The following is a 6,000-nucleotide window of genomic DNA, read 5'->3' as shown; positions in this document are numbered from 1 at the left end:
ATGCTGGTCTTTATGGAGGGTAGGTCTGAGAATATCCTGGAAAGCTGGTTTAGTTATGGCATATTTCTTCAACATGTGAATGTCATTAAAGTATTTCGTTTCTCCATCATAAATGAAAGTCAGTTTAGCTGGGTACAGGATCCTGGGTTGAAAGTTATTTTGTTTTGGGAGATTAAAAGTCGATGACCATCCTCTTCTAGCTTGAGAGGTTTCAGCAGAAAGATCTGCAGTTATTCTAATATTCTTGCCCTTGTAGGTGATGGTTTTCGTTCATCTGGCTGCTTTCAGAATTTTCTCCTTCATATTAACTTTGGAGGAATTGATTATGATATGTCTGGGGGATGTCTTATTTGGGTTGAGTCGTGCTGGAGTTCTGAAACTGTCTGCTATCTGAACTTCAGTATCCATGGAAAGTTCTCCTTCATAATCTCATAGAGAAGAGAATCTCTGCCTTGTGAAGCCACTTCATCACTTTTGGGGATCCCTATAAGACAAATATTGGTTTTCTTCCAATTATCCCAAAGCTCTCTGAGACAGTGATCTGTTTTTGCCTTCCATTTCTCTTCCTCTTTGAGAGTTCTTCTTCAATGTCAGAAATCTTTTCTTCTGCTTGCTCCATTCTGTTACTGAGGGATTCTACTGTGTTTCTCAGATCTTTGAGGCCTGCAACTTCTTGTCTCAATGTGTCGAAATCTTTGCTCATTTGGTCTTTGAATTCATTGAATTCTTGAGATATCTTTTGGGTTACTGTTTGGAATTATAATTCGATCTTATTTGCTATCTAGATTCTGAATTTGATTTCTGACATCTCAGCTACTTGTTTGTGCATGGGATCTTATGCTGTGTCTGCCTCATTGTTCCTTGGGGGAATTGATCTACTCTGATTATTCATGTTGCCAGAGTTTTTCTGTTGATTTCGCCTCATGACTGTTTTTCACCATTGCCTCTGGCCATCCTCAGAGTTTGGGAGGTGTCTCTCCAAGATTAGACCCCAGTGGGATCACTCTATTGTTGCTGGATCTATGTAGGGACTGACCCTGTGTAGTTCCTCTGGGGCTGCCCCAGCCAGGGAGTTCTGGTTGTGGAAGCAGCTCCAGAGTGTGACACACCTGGATCCAGCAACAGGGTGGGAGGTGGTGCGCATGGTTCCGGGAGTGCCTGGCACCCAGTGACTTTGGCACAGAGAGCCCAAGGCTCCAGCAGTCTCTGGCCAGGAGAAGAGCTCTGTGCAAAGGCAGGGAGGGCTCCGGAGGGCACGTGGCTACCAGAGTTCCTGGCCAGACAAACAGGCCGGTGTGGAGGCAGGGAAGGTACAGGAGGGAGGACGCTGTGTTGCATGGCTCCAGCAGTTCCTCGTCAGGGCATGCGGAGGTCAGGTAGGCACAGGTCACGTGTCGGGGGTCATGGCGCAGTTCTTATGAAGGTCTGGGTGGTGCTAAGTTTAGGAGTTTGAGGCTGCTATGAGCTGTGATGCCACAGTACTCTACCCAGGGCAACAGCTTGAGGCTCTAGTGTGCCAGAACTGATCTCACTCTGCCCCTGAGGGTTAAGGCTATAAGGCAGCTCAGTCCCCACCTTTAGGCTGCTCAGTCACTAGGTTGCTAGCTCCTGCCTGATCCTTGCTCTACAACCCTGAGGGCAGAACTTGTCAGGGCAGTTCTCTCACAATGGCTCCCTTTCGCCCACAGGCAAATACTATTAGCTCTGTCTGGCTCAGTGGCTCAGTCTGGGGCCCTAAACAATGCCCAAAGTTCTCTGCACTCCTGCTCAAGCTCTCCCCAAGGCAGTTCAACTGAGTGCCAAGTCCAAAAACACCGAAACAGTTCACAGGTAAGGCCTTTCCAGTTTGCAGTCTCACTGCTGCTTGTACGTACGGTTGCAGGAGGAATTAGGTCGATCAAACACACGCAACCACTTTCCAGTTTTTAGTGTTTTTGTCCTCCTCATGGGGTCCAGAAGTCCCTTGCTGACTCCCTGTATCCTCAAAGGGATGATTATAGGCAGATCCCACCAGCTAGAGATGCCTGGAGTCTTATCTCCCCAGACTCACTGTGCCTAGTTGCAGGGAAGCTGTTACTTGGCCGCCATCTTGCTCCCTGTCCCCTGCCAAATTTTTTTTTTTTGTTTACTGTTTAATGTTCACTTGTTAGTTTGAATCAAGGGCACATCACCTAGAGTGCGTGAATTCTAGAAGATATATGTTTGCAATGATAACTACTACCTTAAAAAAAGACTTATAACATTGAAAGCCCATATAAATGTACTTCTAAGCAATTAGAAAACGATATCATTAAAATGGTTGATTTGTTTTACATTCATAATTTTTAAATTTAAATTAAGGTTCTAAATTTAACTAATTAGTTTTCATTTGCTTTCACAATGCCAACATACAAATATATTCTTCTGCTTTCCAATAGATGTCACTATCAAAAAACAAAAGAGCTGGTGTTTTAATGTAACTATCTTGTAGTACAAAAAGGGGCCTTCTTTTCCTTTCTTACCAGTTTTGTGTTCTCAGGATTTCTATTGCTAGTGTAAACAGTCTAACCATGGAGAGTAGTTTTAAATCACACCTTGGTAATGATTTGAGAGGAGGATTCATGTAGTTAATGATAAGGTAAAGGCTATGGTGCTTAGAGTCAAAGAAGATCATAGAGAAACATCTGAATGTTTTCCAGATAATACATGCATTTCCTTTTTCCTGTGTATAGCTTTTTAATTCATGCTCTCTCTCATTTATCTCCTATTTGTATAAGGGGCAGAATACCTCCTTTTTTGTATACCTTTCTCAATCTTAATTCAGCTTGTGATTTTATGTCCAAAACAGAATTTATACATTTTCACATGCCATTTTAGTGTTTATAATGTACCTTTAAATGATAAAAACATGACTAGTCCTTGTCATTTATTCTCTTTTCACTGTTGTAGAACTTGAATTTTCTTTATATAAGATATCAAAATATGATACTCATGCTATAGTTTGTACAAACATCAGTTATAAGATTTTTCAAATTAGTTCATCAACAAAATATGAAATTCAAAGCTTGAGAAACTGAGAATTTAAAATTTCATTTAAAATGAGTGGTCATTTATGGTGAAATTTTTATTTACTCATGCATGATCCGTATATATTGAGTCCTAATAAATTTTATACATGATATTTAATTCACAGAGGAGTTCCATTACTGATGCATGGAATTTATGAATCAAGATCAAAATGAAGCAACGATGGCTTCATATACAAAGAGGAATAGTATGACATCATTGGAAAGTATGGTTGATAAAATTCATAATTGTGCTTGCCACTTTATTACCATTGCACTAGTTGAAATTTACCTTTTTCTACTACTCTCCTTCCTAACCTATCAAAACAAAATGAAAAGTATCTCATATATTTATTATTTACATTTTGTTTTTCTGTGATGGAAACCTCAGAAAATTAGTTCTATATTCTGCTTCTTCTGACTTCGTTTCTCTTCCTTTCTCTACATGTTGAGGGTTGGAATACAGATGGATTAAGAGACAACCGTGTGCAAGTCTCTGACCTGTGATGCACTCCGTGTTGTCCTTGGAGCATGGAGAATGCTAATTTCTCAGTAGCAGAACTGAATATATAAAGGAATCTTTCTTACTTGTGTTTAGAATGGTTATTTTGCCCCAGGTGTGGTTGTAGACAAGTTTTGCTATTTACATTCTCCTGTGTCAAAAGAAATCATAGCATGACAGCAGTTATTTTTCCAACTTTATTGAAGCATAATTGAGAAACAAAAATTATATAATTCTAGGTATACAGAATGATGAACACTTAATGATTACTAAAATCAAATTAGTGAATACATCCTTCACCACATATAGTTATGTACCATTGTGTGTAGGGTAATAGGGATGCTTACATAAAGTTGTATTAGCAAATTTCTAGTAAACAAGGAAGAATTATTAACTACAGTCAACATGATGTACATTTGATCAACAGAAATTATTCATCTTATAACTGAAAGTTTGTACCCTTTGAGGGAGTAGTTTTAATATTACTGAAATCACAAGCATCTGACAGAATCTGTAGGATGTTATACATATCTACCAAGTGTAGGCAATAGTCTCTTGGACCAAGAGTGAGAAAGACATGGGCTCTTATTACTTGTCACTGATTAACCTTGTGACCGAGACATGCCGTGTAATCTCCTGCAAATCTCACAGATGGATGTTGTATGCTTGCCTAGAGGGGAATTTTATTGTGCAGATATTTTACAAAAAACTTCATAAACAAAATAGATAATACAAGTCTAATGTTTTTAAAATCAGGGGGAAAAAACCATGATCTGAAAACTTTTTGTTGGATCTAGATTACTTTTGTTGACAAGTTACTTTTGTAGATCTTCTCCCTCCAAAAGTCTTATTAAGCAACTAAAGAGTATAACATTGTTTTTAATGAGATGAGGTTGATGTATTTGAAATATGCCAAACATTTTTAAAAGTTATATATGAGTTAATGAAATGAAACAAAATGACATTTATTATAGCTTATTTGCACAAACCCCTTGTTCTTGCTATTTTTATAAGTTGGTGTTTGTTGGTTTTGCAGGCTTTTCTCCTATATATGGAATTTCTTGGTGCCTCTATCCACCTGAGAAAGAGGCTTTATTAAAAAAATGACTATATGAATTCAGGTACTGTGTTGCATGCCAGTAGTCCAAGCTAGAATGAGGCCAGAGTTCAAAGATGTAGTGTACTGTAATTGTGCCTGTGTATAGCCTTTGTACTCCAGCCTGGGCAACCTAGTGAGACCCTGTCTCTGAAAAAATGACTTTATGAACTTGGTACATAAGCAGCCTGTAATGCCCCATGCTTACGTATCAGGTAAACAAGCAAAAAGCCTTGTGTTACATTTTGGCAGCATTAAACACCAGAATGAACGTGCTTCCTTCTGAGGGGACTGTTTTAGTCCATTTTCTGCTGCTATAACAGAAAATCTCAGACTGGGTAATCTGTTACAAAAATCAGGATGTTTATTTGGCTCACAGAATGATGCTGGCATGTGGCAGAATCATCACATAGCGGAAGATGGCAGACGGGGGCAGAAGAACATATGAATACGTGAGGTGATAATCAGGTTGAGCTATACCAATGACATTAATCCATCCATGACGGTGGTGCCCCCATAACCTAAGTGCCTCTGAACGTTCCCAACTCTTAATGCTGTTGCCGTAACAATTAAATTGCAAGTGAGTTTTGGAGAAGACAGTCAAATTATAACATTCCTCCCTGGTCTTCTCATAATTTATATCCTTCTCACATATAAAATATATTTATTTCATCCCAATAGTTCCCCAAATCTTAACTTGTTCAAGCATCAACTCAAAAGTTCAAAGTCCAGAGTCTTCTCTGAATCAGTATTTGTAAGCTTCAAGGCGCCATTCATCCGGAGGCAACTTTCCTCCAGCTTTAAGCCTGTCAGACAAGTTATTTCCAAATAAAGTGGTGGGACAATAATAGGATAGTTATTCCCATCCTTAAAGGGAGAAATAGGCAAGAATAAAGGCATAATTTGCCTCAAGTAAATTAAAAACCCAGCAGGGAAAGCAATGTTAAGTCTCACACCTGGAGAATCATCTTCTTTGACTCCATGTCCTGCATCCTAGGCACACAAGGGGCAGGGTTGAGTCCTCAAGGCTTTGGGCTGACCCATCCTATGGCTTTACCGGGCCCAGCTCACAATTATGTGTAGGGTGCTGTCCCGGAATGCAGGGAGCAGAGTCCCAAGATGGCTCAGGGCAGTGAGCCTGAGGAGGGCGTTACAAGTAGGTCTTCTGAAACACTCTTTCCTCCTTGAGCTCTGGATCTTTGGTGGGAGAGAAAGCCGTAAAGCAGAAATTCTCAAACTGTGGGTCGCAACCCCTTTTTAACAATGAAAATACATTGCAACATTGGGAAGGCTGAGAACCACTGCACGATCTCTGAAATAATTTTGGAGTCTTTATTCCATTTTTTGATGCATATGAC

Source organism: Nycticebus coucang, chromosome 11 (genome assembly GCF_027406575.1).
Source record: "Nycticebus coucang isolate mNycCou1 chromosome 11, mNycCou1.pri, whole genome shotgun sequence".
In the NCBI taxonomy this organism is placed as follows: domain Eukaryota; kingdom Metazoa; phylum Chordata; class Mammalia; order Primates; family Lorisidae; genus Nycticebus; species Nycticebus coucang.
Note: the sequence above shows the minus strand (reverse complement) of the source record.